Source organism: Suricata suricatta, chromosome 1, assembly GCF_006229205.1.
Source record: "Suricata suricatta isolate VVHF042 chromosome 1, meerkat_22Aug2017_6uvM2_HiC, whole genome shotgun sequence".
Taxonomy (NCBI): Eukaryota; Metazoa; Chordata; class Mammalia; order Carnivora; family Herpestidae; genus Suricata; species Suricata suricatta.
The window spans coordinates 50,828,043-50,846,183 of NC_043700.1; the positions used below are offsets into that span (position 1 = coordinate 50,828,043).

The 18,141-nt window shown below is 34.1% G+C and overlaps 1 long non-coding RNA gene across 1 annotated transcript; it reads right to left on the bottom strand.

Moving 5' to 3' along the window:
• Window positions 1–269: 269 nt before the first annotated feature.
• Window positions 270–7,019, bottom strand: LOC115286964. The gene is made up of 3 exons (XR_003906342.1): window positions 7,005–7,019; window positions 3,517–3,573; window positions 270–351 (listed from the first exon to the last, which is right to left on the bottom strand). It is a non-coding gene; the product is annotated as an uncharacterized LOC115286964 (long non-coding RNA).
• Between the last annotated feature and the right edge of the window lie 11,122 nt (window positions 7,020–18,141).

The window sequence follows — 18,141 nt, forward strand, 5'->3', positions numbered from 1 at the left end:
AAACAAAACAAACAAAAGAACAGACTCTTAAATACAGAGAATGAACAGTTGCCTGAGGGGTGGTGGGTAGGTGGGTGGGCAAAATAGATGAAAGGAATTAAGAGTTACAAACTTCTGGGGCATCTAGGTGGCTCAGGTAGCTGAATGTTCAACTAAAGCTCAAGTCATTATCTCACAGTTCGTGGGTTTGAGCCCTGTGTCAGGCTGACAGCTTGGAGCCTGGAGCCAACAGGACTCTTTCTGTTTCATTCCCAACAGTGATAAATGGACATTTCATCTAAGAGCAGCAGAATACACATTCTCTAGTGCACATGGAACATTCTCCAGGATCACATTCATATGCTAACAAATCTGAAAGAGAAATAAAGAAAACAATCTCAAAAACAATAAAATTCTTACCATAAATTTAATCAAGACTTGAAATATCTGTACAGTGAAAAATATGAGACATTGATTGAAGAAACTGAAGAAGACACAGATAAGGGGAAAGATATCCCATATTCATGGATCAAAAAATTAACATTTTTAAGATGTCATATAACTAAAACTACCTACAGATTAATTACAATCTCTTAAAACTACAATAATATTTTTCACAGACATAAAGTAATCCTAAAATTTTGTATGGAGTTTCAAAAAAATCCAAACACCTAAAGTGTCCTGAGAAGAAATAATAAAGATAGAGTCATCACATTCCTTATTTTAAATTTTATTACAAAACGACAGTAATCAAAACAGTATGGTACTACTGCATAAAATCAGACACATAGACTAAAAGAACAGAATCAAAAGAATAGAAATAATCCCATGCCTATATAGTCCACTGATATTTAACAAGGGAATCAAGAATATAGAGTGGGGGAAGGATAGTCTCTTCAATAAAAGATATTGGGAAAATTGCATATTAACATCCAAAATAATGAATTTGGAAACTTGTATTATACCAGACACAAAATTCAAATCAAAATGAATTTAGGATAGATATGGAAGTCCCAAACTGTAAACTCCTAGAAGAAAACATAGGAAAAAATATCTTTGTCATTGGATTTGGCAACAATTTTAAAAATATGACATCAAAAGGATAATAAGCAATTGATAACATTAATAAATATGCTTAGATCAAACTACAAAGATTCTGCAAAGAAATAGAAATAATCAACTAACTGAAATACCAACCCAGAGAATAAGAGATAATAGTTGCAAGCCACTTATTTGGTAAGGGGTTATTATACAATTCATCTAAAGAACATATGCATGTCATTTTTTTAATGTTTTATTTATTTTTGATACAGAGAGAGACAGAGCATGAGAGGGGGAGGGGCAGAGAGAGAGGGAGACACAGAACCGGAAGCAGGCTCCAGGCTCTGAGCTAGCAGTCAGCACAGAGCCTGACGCGGGGCTCGAACCCACGAACGTGAGATCTGACCTGAGCCGAAGCCAGAGGCTCAACCGACCGAGCCACCCAGGCGCTTCGCATATCATTTTTTAAAAATCTGATTAAAACATTAATAAAGGACTTGAATAGACATTTTGTAAATTATCAACTAGTACATGAGAAGAGGCTCAGCATCACTAATCATCAAGGAAAAACAAATCCAAACCACAGTGAGATATCATCTCACACCTATTAAAAGGGCTATCATCAAGAAGATAAGCTGTAACAAGTTGTCAAGAATTGGAATAAAGGGAACACTTGTGCACTGTTGAGGAGTTGGTGTTCCCATGTTTATTTCAGTATTATTCAAAATGACCTAAGTTATAAGTTTCCATTAATGACCTAAGTTACAAGTGTCCATTAAGGTATGAATGGTTAAAGAAGATGCAGTGCATATATAAAATGGAATAATATTCAGAAAAAAAAAAGAAAGCAATCCTACCTTTTTTGACATCATGAATGAACTTTGAGGGTGTTAAGTGAAATAAGGCAAAATAAATCAGACAGAGAAATAAATCAGACAGAAAAAGACAAATGCTGTGTGATATGTCACTATGTGGAATCTAAAAAAGCCACCATCATAGCAAGAGAGAATAGAGTGGTGATTGTCTGGGCCTGAGAAGAGGGGAAATTGGGACATGTTGGTCAAAGGGTATGAACTTACAGCTATAAGAGGAATAAGTTCTGGGAATCTAACATATAGCATGGTCACTAAGTTTAATACAACCATATTGGATACTTGAAAGTAGTTAAGAGAGAAGATCTTAAATGTTATATCACCACACATATACAAAAAAATATGCATCAGGGGATGGAAGTGCTAACTAACTTATTATAATTATTTTTCAATATATACATGTATCAGCACCACATAGTATAGCTTAAATTTGCATGTTTTACATTTTACTAATATTTTGATAACTTGGGGAGAAAATAAAAAACATTTTTAATTTCAAAGAAAATTTTAGAAATCATGTATCTTTGACATCTATTTAATATCTTCCTTCAGAATCTAAGACAGTTATGCCATAGAAAAATGTCCTGGGTCATTTATGAAAAGAAGAGAAAACAAAGTAAAAAATTATTATCACTGGGTTTCAAATAAATGTTATACTAAAAATCATTTATGTTTTATGTTTTATTTGTAGAGAATTTGCTTAATGTATCGTGATACAGCCTTTCTAGTTAAATCATATACCGTATGTGAATCCTTTGACTCCATAAGATATATTGGCTTCTTCAGGTTTACTAGGAGCACTTTCTATCTTTAAATATCATTACAATATTGCTTACTTAAAATATAGAGTGTGTTTGGTATTCCTTTCTCTCTATTAAATTAATGATTATATTTTAGGTGGTGCCATTTTTCAGAGAAGGACTTGCAGTCAATTTTTCTGTGGGTGAAGTGGTGGGAAAATTAGCTTTGAATAGCAATTTAGAATTGAGATCAACCCATAAAGCTTTCTTGGCATATATTATTTAATTTCATATATTAAGTTTCATTTGAGATAATTGAATTTTGTCATATCAAAGTATAAAGTTCAGGAATAGGAAAACTTTGAGTTCTTTTTCACAATAATTGTGCTAATCATAATTGCCTAACAATTTCATTGTAGAGAAATTTCTTTCTTTAAATTTCTTTTTTTTAATTTATAGTTTATTGTCAAGTTGGTTTCCATATAACACCCAGTGCACTTCCCCACAAGTGCCCTCCTCCATGACCATCACTCCCCTTCCATTTCCTCCTCCCCCTTAAGCCCTCAGTTTGTTTTCAGTAGAGAAATTTCATTTTGATAATCAATTGATGTCATCAGTGGGAAACTCATGACATGAAAAATTAGTTACAGTACTCCACCAATAGAATCAGTTAGCTATTAATACCTAAATATATGCATTAACCTCAGCATCTGCAAAAATGAGACAACCAATTTTTGTGTTCTTCCTGATATAATTTAATATTAAGCAATTAGAACAATCTATTATGTAATCTTGCTAAAAAACTTGGTCTGTATCTTATCAAAACTTGATAGTCCAATTGAACTTATATGGATGTCAAGTGATATAGGAAAAATTTAGCATACCTCCAAAAACAGACTTATCCAAGAATGTTATTTTCTTCAGGTCCACCAGTTTAATTTCTGTAATAAAGTAAAGATAGTAACAACACCAAATACAAAAACAGTAGGTAGAGAGCAACTGCTCTAATGAAAAATCAACTTAAGAAGCACAATTAAGTCTAATGCAATGTGAACCAGGGGTGGATCTTTATTTACATAAACATGTGGAGTCATATTTGTTATAACTTCAGAGAAATTTATTATTAACTATACAAGGAGCATTTGCTAAGTTTGTCTGACATGATAATGGTTTAATGGCATCTGTTTTTCAGAGTTTCAGATGTAGATATAATTTGAGTTTTTTTCTCAAGGTTTTAGCAAAGAAAAAAATAAAACAGAAATCATAGACCACATACAAAATAAAACAGAATCTTGACAATTTAGGTAATAAAATCTTTCACTATATTTTCCTTTATACCATATTTATGTACATATATGTATATATATCAGTTTTTATTTAAATTTAAGTTCTAGTTAGTCAACATACACTGGATGTCATACGGCAGTGATGAATCGCTAAATAAATTTAAAAAAATGAAATAGTGATTCTTGGAAGAGAAGCTAAAAGTAATTTAATTCACCACCCTTATGAAATATTTGAATTTTGTTTTTCTTTTACATATGTATATACACAGATGTATATAGACATACTACAATGGACAGTATTATAAATTTGCAAGGACTGTATAAATATATGGTAAGTATGATTATTCATTATAAATATAATATTAATTATTTGAATAAATAGTCCATGCTGAAAATACATAAATAAATAAATAAACAAATAAATAAAAAGCACCCAATATGAGATATGGACTGGGGATATATCAATGGCTAACACACTGATGACATTAATAGCCATGATATCACAAAAGGAAGGAAGAAAGAAAGGGAACAAGAAAGATAAAATAGGGACTAGAAGAGAATAAAAAACTAGGATAAATTAAGTGCATATATTGTAGATAAGGAGAGTAGCCAGCTAAGAATATGCAGATGAAGTAACCAGTGAAATGAGAGGTAAACAAAATGAGTTGTTTGTCCAAGATAAAAGTGACCAAAATATTTCAAAAAGGAAGGCAGAAACTCTTAGCATGGCAACCCACAAGTGGGAGGGAGATCATGGGCATCAAGGTCCTTCCTCAGAAGCGAGTTGATTGATCCCCACATTGATCACTCCCCCAACTTGGGAATCTACACTGGGAAGACTGTCCCCTATAAAGTCTGGCTTTAAAAAAATCACTAGGCTTAACATAGAGAGCCGAGGTTTATAGGAAACTGAAAACATTCTTAATTGGCCAGCAAACTATAACATTCCATTCTAAGACTCATCATAGAGGCAGCAGTTTGAAAACACCTGAGTTAAAGGCAAAGGTGATTTATTGATTATTTGGGGCATTGTCAGAGGAGCAGAGATTTGTAGACACTTTCCCTGGGAACAGAAGGTCCATTTGGCACCCTTTTTCTTGTTCTCCTCCAGTCTAGCTGGACCAACTCTTAGGGGAGCCAGTTCAGACACTCATCATGTACCTTGCTGGCACATTTGCCCTGCCCTAGCATTCCCTGGTGGACCTGGCCTTTCTTACCTCATTAGGCATCCTTCCAAAATGGATCCCAAAACAGCATGCTAATGAGGAAGCCTTGATCAAGACTAGCATTCCCTCGAAGAGACTACTGCCCTATCGCACATGGTATTGCCTTTGAAAGGACACATTCTCTTCCATAAAAACTTCTGCCCTTTGAAGGAAGACCAACCTGCCTAATAGCACACCCAGAGTAGTTGTAGTTAGGCCTCTCAAGCTGGTTGTGCTGGGGTCTAGACTCACCTACAAGAATGCCTGACCTTTCAATCAGCCACACCAAAAGTCAGCCTTGCACATCAACTTGCCTGCCATGATCCTGGCTCAGTCACAACAGAAGGCACACACAACTCACTAAAGAGACATTCCTGGAGCACCATGTTCTCTTGGTTGGGGTACTACATTTTAGACCTCACAGAATGCCTTCTACACAAGGTCACTACTTTTAAGATCAAGAGACAAAGCTGACCTACCTAACACGTGGAAACAAACACGGAGAGTCTGTGAAAAAAGAGGAGACAGAAGAATAAGTTCCAAATGAAAGAACAAGAAAATCTCAGAAGAAAAGAACTAAGTAAAATGGAAATATGCAATCTACCTGGTAAAGAGTGCAAGACAATGGTTAAAAGTTGCTCATCAGACTTGAAATACAAGTGAATTAACTCAAGAGAGCTTCAACAAAGATATAGAAAATGTAAAAAGAACAAAACAGAGCTTAGAATAAGACAACTAAAATGAAAAACACACTAGAGAGAATCAACAACAAATTAGAGGATGTAGAAGAATGGATTCACATTGTGGAATACAGGATAGTGGAAATTATCTAAACTGAACACCAAAAAGAAAAATATAGTGAGCATTATTTAAGAGACTTTGGGACAACATCAAGCATATTAACATTCTCATTATAGGAGTTTCAGAAGGGTAAGAGAGAGAGAATGGGGCAGAACAATTATTTGAAGAAACAATGGTTGAAAACCTCCCTAACTTGGGGAAGGAAACAGATATGTGGAATAAGGATTCACAAAGAGCCCCATAAAAAATTAATGAAAAGAAATCAATACTAAGACAAGTAATAGTTAAAACAGGAAAAATTAAAAGTAAAGAGATAATCTTAAAAGCAGCAAGAGGAAAACAAACAATTATATACATGGAAAACCCTAGAAGGCCATCAGCTGATTTTTCATCAGAGAGTTTATAGGTCTAAAGGAACTGGCATGATACATTCAAAGTGTTGAAAGGAAAAATACCTATAACCAAGAATACTCTACCCAGTAAGATTAGCAGTCAGAATTGAGATAAAAATTTTCCAGGCAAACAAAAGTTAAAGGAGCTTATCAACATGAAAACAGCCTTACAAGAAATGTTTAAAAGACTTGTTTAAGTGGAAAAGGAAAAACCATAACTAGAAGAAAATTATGAAAGAAAAATTCACTGGTAAAAGCAAATATATAATAAAGGTAATAGATCAATCACTTATGTAGTAAAAGACTAAAAGACAAAATTATAAAAATCAATTATATCTACAAAAGTTATTTAAGGTATTCACAAAATAAAAAGATATAAAATATGATGTCATATTCATATAACATGGGACAGGGAAGTAAAAATGTAGTTCTTTTAGAATACATTCAAACTTAAGTGATCATCAATTTAAAATAGACTATGTGTAGATAGGATGCTACATATGAACCTCAGTCAATTGAACTTTTTGGTTCCCCCATACAAAAGTTTACACCACAGTGTAGTCTGTTAAGTATGCAATAGTCTAATGTATAAAAACACAATGTTAATAGCTTACTTAAAAAATACTTAATACTAAAAAAATCTTAACCATCAATGAATTGAAATATTTTTGTTGGTGAAGAGTCTTACCTTGATTTTGTTGTTTGCTGATGAATCAAGGTGGTAATTGCCGAAGGTTGAGGTAGCTGTGGCAATTTTTTAAAAGAAGACAACAATAAAGTTTGTCACATTTATTGGCTTTTTCTTTCACAAATCATTTCTCAGTAGTATGCAGTGATGTTTGATGGAATTTTACTCACAGTGGAACTTCTTTTGAGGCATCTGGGTGGCTCAGTCAGTTAAACGTCTGACTTCAGTTCAGGTCATGATCTGACGGTTCGTGGGTTCGGGCCCCACATTGGGCTCTGTGCTGACAGCTCAGAGCCTGGAGCCTGTCTTCAGATTCTGTGTTACCCTTCTCTCTGATCCTCCTCTGCTCATGCTGCCTGTCTCTCTCTCTCTCTCTCTCAAAAATAAATAAAAAAATTTTAAAAAAGTTAAAAAAAGAACTTTCAAGATTGGAGTAATTTCTCTCAAACCAGACTATGGCTTTGTCAACTATATTTATGTAATATTATAAATTGTTTGTTGTCATTTCAATAATCTTCACAGAATATTCATCAAGAGTGCATTCTATTTTAGGAAACGACTTTCTTTGCCATTCCATTAGAAGCAACTCCTCATTAGTTAAAAGTATTATCATGAGATTACAGAAATTCAGCCACATCTCCAGTCCCCATTTATAATTTTAGTATTTTTTCTATTTCTACCACATCTGTAGTCACTTCCTCCACTGAAGTCCTAAACCCCTCAAAGTCGTCAACAAGGGTTGAATCAATTTCTTCCACACTCCCGTTAATGTTGGTATTTTGACCTTTTCCCATGAATCATGAATGTTATTAATGTAATAAGATAGTGAACCCTTTGCAGGAAGTTTTCAATTTGCTTTGCTCAGATCCATCATAAGAATCATGATCTATGGTAGCCAGAGGCATATAAAATGTATTTCTTACATAAAAAGACTTGAAAGTCAAAATTAGTCCCTGATTTATGAGCTGCGGCATGGATGCTGTGTTAGCCCGCATGAAAACAACATTACTCTCCTTACACATCATCATCAGAGCTCTTGGGTTACCGCATGCATTGTCAGTGAGCAGTCTTGTTTTGGAAAGAATCTTTTTTCTGAGTAGTAAATCTCAACAGTGGGCTTCAAATATTCAGTAAACTGTGTTGTAAAGAGAAGTGCAGTCATCAGGCTTTGCTGTTCTCTATAGAGCACAGGCAAAGTAGACTAAGCATAACTCGTAAGAGGCTTATTGTTTTCAAAATGATAAATGAACATTGGCTTCAACATAGCTTCCTTAGTTCACTGTCTTGAATAGGTACCATTCATGGCAATCCCAAACAATAACAATAATGAAATTTATGATCACTGATTAGAGATCACTATAATAAATATAATAATAATGAAAAAGTTTGAAATATTTCAAGAATCACCACATGTTAATACAGAAAAACAAAGTGAGCAAATGCTGTTAAAAAATGGTGCCAATAGATTTGCTTAATACAAGATTGTCACAAACATTCAACTTGTAAAATAATGTGCTATCTGTGAAGAAAAACAAAGCATAATAAAATGAGATGTACCTGTATTATATTCAAATTGAAGAAAAGTAAAGACAAATAGAAAATCCTGAAAGAAGTTTGTGGAGAGGGACATCTTACAGAGGAACAAGTTAAGAAGGACACTAAGTTTCTTTTCTAAAATAATGCAAACAAAAAGATAGTAGATCAAATATATGATATATTAAAAGAAAAAATAAACACTGCCTACCTAGAATTCTACGCACAGCAGAATTATCCTTCAAAAGTGAAAGAAAAATACCTTCTTACTAAAGAAGATATACAGATGGCAAATAAACATATGTTCAGAGAAATACCAATTAAAACAATAAGATACCACTGCATATCTATTACAAGACCCAAATCCAAACCACCATTTGACAATATCAAATGCTGGTGAGGATGTGAAACAATAGGAACTTTCTCTGTTGATAAAAATGCAAACTGAAACAGCCATGGGGGAAGACATTTTGGCAGTTTCTTACAAAACTCAACATATTGTGATCAAACAATCCAGCAATTATGCTCATTGGTATTTACCCTAAATATCTGAAGACGTATGTACACAAAATTCTGTATGTGATGTTTATAGCAGCTTCAGTCATAATTGTCAAAACTCAGAAGGAATCAAGATGTCCTTGAGTACGTGCATGGATAAATAAACTGTGGTGCATCCAGACAATGGAATATTATTGAGGGCTAAAAGGAAATGAGCTATGAAGGCATATTGCTAAGTGAAAGAAACAACTCTGAAAAGGCTACATACTATATAATTTCAACTATATGGCACTTTGGAAAAGACAAAACTATAGCGACAGTGCAAAATTTACTAGTTATCAGGGACTGCGGGGCAGGAAGGAGTGAGCTGGCAGAGGACAGAGGAACTGTGTGACTGTGTGTGTAAGCACAGTGAAACTGTGTGATACATGTCATTATGCATCTTTCAAAAACCCCTATGATATATAACACCAAAGGTGGATCCTGATGTCGATTATAGACTTTGCATGATAATGCTGTGTCATTTGTAGGGTAGGTTTATCAGTTATAAAAATGTACCACTCTGTCGGGGGATGCTAATAATGAGGGAGGCTATGAGTAGTAGCAGGGATAGAGGGGATATGTCTATAGCTTCCTCTTCATTTTGTTGTGAACCTAAAGCTTCTCTTTAAAACAGTCTATGCATTTAAAAATTTTTTATGTTTATTTATTTTTGAGACACACACACACACACAGAGAGAGAGAGAGAGAGAGAGAGAGAGAGAGAGAGACAGAAAATGAGTAGCAGGGGGAGAGGGAGACACAGAATCTGAAGCAGGCTCCAGGCTCTGAGCTGTCAGCACGGGGCTTGATGCTGGGCTCAAATCCACAAACTGTGAGATCATGACCTGAGCTGAAATCAGATACCTAACCGACTGAGTCACCCAGGTGCCACCCGTCTATATATTTTAAAATACCATTTATAAAACGCCAAAAAAAGTACTTATTAATAAATCTAACAAACTATGTATAGGAATTATAAGTAGAAATCTACAAAAAATTGATGACATAAACAAGAGAAGATATAAATACCTGGAAATTATTTTATATTCATGTATCAAAAAGACTCAATATTATTAAAATTTCAGTTTTTTTAAATATGATCTGTAGATGTAGTGCATGTCTCATGAAAATCACAGCCAGGTTTTTAGAAATAGCAACAAACTAAATCTAATATACGGAAAACAGAGAACCAAAAATAGCCTACAATTCAGAAAAGGAAGAACAAAAATGCAAGACTCACAGTAGCTGATTTTAGGAGTTGCTTTTCAGCAATTTTAATCAAGACAGTGATTCTGCCAAAAAAAATAGACTGATTAAACAATGGAGCATAATGTAGCATCTAGAAGTAGACGTACACAGATATTGTTAGCTAAGTTTGGGGAAATCACAAAGACAACTCGATACAGGAAAATGATGCTGGATCAACTGGACATCCATATGTAACCATCATCCCCATCATCATCATCATCATCATCATCACCATCACCATCATCATCATCTCCAGAGACCTTACACATTACACCAAATCTCAAAATGAGTCATAAACCTACAGGTAAAATGCAAAACTGAAAAACTTCTAGGAGAAAATCTAGATTTTCATGGGTTTGGTGATTAATATTTAGATACAACATGAAAAACCACAATCCAAGAGAGAAAAATTGATAAATTAACTTTTATTTAAACTAAAAACTTATAACAGGGTGCCTGGGTGACTCAGACAGTTTAGCATCCAACTTCAGCTCAGGTCACGATCTTACAGTCCATGAGTTTGAGCCCCGCTCAAGTGCTGTGCTGACAGCTCAGAGCCTGGAGACTGCTTTGGATTCTGTGTCTCCCTCGCTCTCTGCCCCTCCCTCATTTGTACCTTGTCTCTCTCTGTCTCTAAAAAGTAAGTAAACATTAAAAAAAAACCTTAAGAAGTAAGAAAGAAAATGTTAACAGAATAAAAACACAAATTTAAGACTGAGGGGGGAAAAACACTTGTATATCATATGCCTGATAATAGATATATTGAATATATACAAAGAACTCTTACAACTCAACAATAAGAAAACAAACTACCCAATTGAAACTGGGCTAAAGATTGAAAAGATACCTCACCAAGAAGATATATACATTGCGAAGAGTGTAAAAAGATGTGCACAGTAATCTTAGTGGGAATATGCCTAATAAATTTATTTTATAGCTTTATTGCATGATTCACCAATCTTACTTCTAAATATTTAGCAAACTGAAAGCATATGTTCACACAAAATGCATTCATATATTTATTGTCGCTTTATTCATAATTGCCAAAACCTAGAAGTAGGTTTCAATAGGTACCTGTTTTTAACAAACTATGGTACATACATACAATGTAATACTTTTCAGTGATGAAAGTAATAAACTATCAATCCATGCAACATGGATGAAACTTAAATTCATAATGTTAACTGAGAAAAAGAAGTCTGAAAAGGCAACATATTGTATGGTAGTCAGTCTAGTTTATGAGATTCTGGCAAGTCAAAACCATATAGATGGAAAACAGAGTAGGGGTTTAAAAACCATACAGGTTGGGTTTGGTTGGAGAAATGAAGACATAAAGTATAGGGTTTTATTTTTTTTAACAGTGAAACTATTCTATATGATATTATAATGGAGGATACATGATACCTGAATGTATCTACACACATGGAGCTTTATGACACAAAGAGTAAAACCACATATGTAACTCTCAAAAATCAATGTTAAGCTGTACAGTTCTATAATGGAATACAGACAGTAGAAAAAACATATTGCAAATTGACATAATTTGACTGAAATGAGAAGAAAAATGGCAGTAACCTAAATAACTTTTGAAAAGGGTGGACAAACTATAAGACACACTCTGTGTGGAAAATTTGTTTCTTAATGAGGATAAATGTTATTAATCCTGAAACCACTGTATATACAGTGATTTTGAGTAAAATAAGTCAATAAACAGTGAATGCTATGAGTGAGATCCCTCGGTATTACATTGGTTGAGGTGAGAGAGTACAAATAATCCATAGGTAAAGATTAGAATAAATCATGTAGTAGTAGAATAGAACAAGATGTGTCAGCACATCAGAATGAACCCATTTGCAGCTTAATATAGATTAATATATCTTTATATATGTGTTTGTGCATGCGTGTGCATGTGTGCATGCATGCATGCAAACCCAATGCCTATATCTTAGCTTCTAATACTATTCTGCAATAAAAGAGATAATGATTTCTTGGAAAGATGACTAATCCTAGGACTGAGACAGGTAATATACAAAATGAGCCTAGTACATCTAATAATGCCAGAGAGTAGGGAAGTGCTCAAATAAAAAAATGGCACCTATGTCAAAGGGACATAACAACCAACTGAAAATCCCTTAATGGCCAGAACAATTTGAGTGACAAAGTGTAAAATAAATACCCTTGAGTCCATACTGATAGGAATAAATTACTGAATAAATAAATAAATGGGGGGGAGGAGCAATCTCCTGTATAGAATAATTCTACATAATTTATATAGAAATTCTTCCAAGGAGTTGGAGCGTATCCCCTCATCCTGTGACTGTGGGCTTCATAGAGTGAGAGGAGCACCCGTGTGGCTCAGTCGTTAAGCTCAGGTGTCTGACTTTGACTCAGATTATGATCTCACAGTTTGTGGCTTTGAGCCCCATGTCAGGCTTTGTGCTGACAGCTCAGAGCCTCGAGTCTCCTTTGGATTGTTTCTTCCTCTCTCTGCCTCTCCCCTGCTTGCTCTGTCTTTCTCTCTCTCTCTCTCTCTCTCTCTCAAAAATAAATGAACATTAAAATTTAAAAAAATAATAAAAAGTTAGAAAAAAGGAAATAGGGTAAAGGAGGTAACATATTTAGAAACCAAAGGCTAACTCAGCAAGGTGATTAAGGTTAACATCATCACAGACAAGTCTTACTGATGGCATGTACTCTTTGACAGCATTGTAATGAAAATGGCAGTTTACAGCTGTGGTCTAAAACCCATAGTCTCAGTTGAATCATGAAAATCATCAGAAAAAAACAAACTGAGGGACTGTCCATAAAATGACAGACCAGTATACCTCAAAAATGTCAAGGTCATCAAAAATAAGAGAAGTCTGAGCATCTCAGCCAAGGGAAGTTTAAGGAGATATGACACTAAATGTACTGTAATATCTCATATAGAAAGCTGGAACAGGAAAATAAAAAGTTAGGTAAAATTAGATTAAAAAAATATGAGCTTTAGTAAATAATATTGTATCAGTATTTTTCTCACTAATTGTAACAAACCTACCAAAGTAATGTAAACAGTTAATGACAGTATAAACTCAGTGTAAAATTTGGTTTCCAGGAACCCTCAACTAATTTTGCAGTATTTCTCTAATCTAAGGGACACTTGGGTGACTCAGTGGGTTAAGCAACCCAACTTTAGCTCAAGTCATGATCTCAGGTTCATGAGGTCCAGCCCTGCATCATGCTTTGCACTGACAGCTCTGAGCCTGGAGCCTGTTTCAGATTCCCTGTCTCTCTCTCTCCTTCTGTCCATCCCCACTTGCGCTCTGTCTCACTGTCTTTCTCATAAACAAATAAACATTTAAGAAATTAAATTAATTTTAGAGGTGCCTGGGTGCCTCAGGCGGTTAAGCACTGATTCTTGATTTCAGCTCAGGTCCTGATTTTACAATTCCTGAGATGGAGCTGCACCTCAGGCTCTGAGGTGACTGCGCCATGCCTTCTGGGGACTCTCCCTATCCCTAGGGGAACGTGCCCTGCTTTCTCTCACTCCCTTTCAAAATTAATAAGTAAACATTAAACAAATAGAATAAAACAATTTTTAAATAATTTAAATAAACAAAAAATTAAAACAAAGTTTACTATAAGGTAAAGTAGGGAGTTAGATCACAATTTTATGTGTAATTTTTGTTTTCATGACTCCCTCAGGGGAAAATAACAACTTTTGAGTTACTGCATGCATGTTCAAAAATGACACTGGTTTTTAATTTCTCCTTTATATACTCTTGTATGATTTTGGTAAGTTTACTTTAAATCTCCTTATATGATTATTTTGAACTGGGTTCCAATAATAGTTTTACAAAATTCATTCTTTCTATTGTATGCTTCTTTGAAATCATAGCTATTATGTTCGGTACAGAATTTTAGGGTTAAAGAGAAATAAAGTCACAAGATTCATGCTTGTAAAAATAATTAAAATTTATTAGTGGAGTTTTAAGTCATACACTGATGCGACATTATTAAAGGAAATGCAGATGTTCTTTTTACAGACACTGTGTCTAAATGACAAAAAGTAAAATAAAGACTCACAACTGTTTTTCTTTCATTATTATTAGTATAACAAACCAAGAAAAAATTTGGATCAATATTGAATTAGGCAGCTGTGATCTGAGGTAAGCATATTTGTAAGAAAAATAGTGAGATTATCAAATTTTCATTTCACATTTTGCTTAGTGGTCCCATGTTTGGTTATAATTATTCTAAGTACAGTTGACCTTTGAACAACATGGGAGTTAGGGACCCTGACTCTTGTGCAGTAGAAAATACACACATTAACATCTCATTCCCCCCAAACCTAACTACTAATGTCCTATTGTTGACTGGAAGGCTAACCCATAACATAAGCAGTCGAGCAGCACATGTTTTGTATATTATATATACTATTTATTGCATTCTTACAGTAAAGCAAGCTAGAGAAAAGAAAATGTCATTAAAAATAATAAGAAAGAGAAAATTATAGGTCTTATTTTATCTAAAAAAAATCTGTGTGTAGGTGGATGCATGCAGTTCAAAGCCATGTTGTTCAAGGGTCAATTGTACTGTATTTTCCTCTTCCTTCTAATTTTTCTAATGAAATTCACATTAGTTACATTATTAAATCACTTGAACTTAATCATGCTGATTGATAGTACAAAGAATGTCTTCTGTAATATTGAATTTAGAACAAATAGGGTTTATTAATTGCTGGAGTAATGTGCAATAATTAATTTCCCCTATTTACAACAAAACCGATTTAAAAATTATAAAATTTTCATTTTTTAAAGTTTATTTATTTATTTTGAGAGAGAGAGAGACTGAGAGAACAGGGGACAGGCAGAGAGAGAAAAAGAGAGAAAGAGAGGAGGGGAGAGAGAGAGAGAGAGAGAGAGAGAGAGAGAGAGAGAGAGAGAGAGAGAATCTCAAGCAGGCTCAGCACTGCCAGTGCAGAGCCCAATATAGGGCTCAAACCAATGAACCCTGAGGTTGTGATTCGAGCAAAAATCAAGAGTCGGATGCTTAACCAATTGAGACAGCCAGGCATCCCAGAAATTTTCCTTTTATTAAGATTTCCCAAGTGAATCTTTATTTCAAAATATTAGTTCTATTAACTAATGAGCTTTGAATCCTGCTAACTAAAAAAGGCTTTTGTTCTTAATATTGAAAAGTTCTTCCCTCTGCACTGTATAATACAATTCCCATTATATGTTTAAAATTATATTCACTTTCATTCTATAAAAGGAATTTCCTAATTGATTTTGCGATTTTTTTCTTAGTTCTTCCACTTGTTTCTTAACATTTTTTTAATTTTAGTACTTAAAATAAGATATATACAGTGGAATGAAAGAGGCAAAACTCCCTGCCTATCCTAATGAAACATACATTTTAGTGTTGAAACCATGTATTAAGGGTAAAAATTTTGATTTTTATTTGTAACTAAACCAAACAAAGGCAAGAGGTTAGAGTCATCAAGCTTGGCCACGAAGCTAATAGGACAAAATTTTCAGAAGACTTTGTTTTAAAACTCTTTTTAGGGGTGCCTGGGTGGCTCAGTCGGTTAACCGTCGGACTTCAGCTCAGACCATGATTTCATGGTTTGTGGGTTCCAGCCCTGTGCTGACAGCTAGCTCAGAGCCTGGAGCCTGTCTTCAGATCTTGTGACTCCTTCTCTCTCTGACCCTCCCCTTCTCACAGTGCCTCTCTCTCTCTCTCTCTCTCTCTCTCTCTCAAAAATAAATAAAAAAAACCCTCTTTTTAAAAACCTTATGAGTTTGAGTCATTGAATTGTTGTTTTTAATTTTGTTTAAAGTATGACATGCATGAAAAAATGAACAGATCACAGGAATATAGATCAAAGGATTTTCATAGTGAAATATGCCTATTTAACCAATATTGAGTTCAAGAATTCTAAAATTATCAACACACCAAAGGCATTTTTTGTATTCCTTCTTTAAAAAACCTTTTTAAAAATTTTTATTTATTTACTTTGAGAGGGAGAATGAGCATGAACGTGTTTGCAAGTGGAGGAGAGGCAAAGAGAGAGAGAGTCCCAGAGCCTGATGCAGGGCTCAAATTCAACAAACCACGAGATCATGACCTGAGTCGAAGTCAGATTCCTAGTTGACTGAGCCACCAAGCCTTCTCCTTTCCTTCTTCCTGGAGAGTAGTCCCTATGCTGATTTTTAACATCATAGAATGGTTTCACTTATTTTGTGACCTACACAAATCCTAAAATATGCAATCCTAAAATACGTGTTCTCATGTGACTGGTTATTTCATTCATTTTGTTTGTAAAATACATTCATATTTTTACCTGATTTTACATCATTCTTTCTCATTCCTGTATATTACTCCAGCATTTGAATACAGCACAAGTTTTTTACCCAGGCTACTACTGATGGACTGTTGGTAGTTTTTAGTTTTTTGGCCATCAGAATTAGTATTTCTAAGAATGTTTTATTACATGTCATTCAGGAAAAATTTGGAGACATTTCCATTGGGCCTATTACCTGAACTGGAATTGCTGAATCAGAGTATGTGCCTTCAAGCTTGGTACATATTCCAAAGCAGAGTTCTAAGTGAGACACAAATTTACATACCTAACACCAATACATGAGAGTTGTAACTAGTCCATATCCTTACTAACATTTGACTGTTCCAAAAGATTTTGTGTTAATCATATTGGTGTGTGTATTATGGTATCAGTTTTAATTTGCAGCTTTAGTTTCCATTTCTTTAACTATTAAAGTTAAGGACCTTTTCATGTCTATTGACTATCACATGTCTGAGTTATTTGCCCAATTTTCTATTGGGTCATCTTTCTTTTACTTCATTGGTTTAAAGTACTTCCAAACATTATGAATATATACCCTGTTTATATACATGTTTTGCAAATATATTTACCCCAAATGCTAATGGAATATACTTTCATTGGTTTAATGAAATCTGTGATAAAGAGAACCTCTTAATTTCAGAGTCTGAATAAGTTTTCTTTTCAACTTACAGATTTTCTTTTTGTTGAATAGTCTTTGCCATTGCCAATATTATAAAGTTGATCTGTTATTTTTTCCAATGTATTTTTTTATTTATCTCTGGCATTTAAATTTAAAATTCATCTGGAACTGTTTTCTGTATTCAGTGTGAGCAGAGAAAGAGATACATCATGTCCATATGGATAACCAATGAACCCAGAACAAGTTATTGAAAAGACAACTCGATCTTTCCATTCTATTTCATCAGTCAGTGCCACAGTCTCTTAAATTCTATAGCCTTATCATAATTCAGGATATCTGGTAGGATACCCTTCTTTTTTCTCCTTTAAATTGCCATAGGAATGGAAGTTTTGGATTTAAAAATATAATAAGCAAAATAAAACACACACAAAAATAGAGAGAACTTGTTTTCAGGAGACTTGCCTTGGAAGAAATACAAAATACATTCTCCAGATCAAAAAGAAATACGACACCATAATTCATTTCCATGTGAAAAAAAGACAAAGAATACCACTAAAGGTAATTATTTAGATAATGATAAAAGATAATGTAATTATATATTTTTCTCCTTTCTTCCCTGACTTAAAAATCAATTGCATAAAATATTAATAATAAAGTTGTATTGTTGGACCTATAACATAAAAATGTAATATATTTGACAATAGAAACACAAAAAAGGAAAGCTAAGACTGACGCTTTTAGAATTATTAGAATAAGGATAGACAGGGGCACGTGGGGGGCTCAGTCAGTTGAGCATCTGACTCCAGCTCAGGGCATGATATGATGGTTTGTGAGTTTGCGCCCTGGATCTG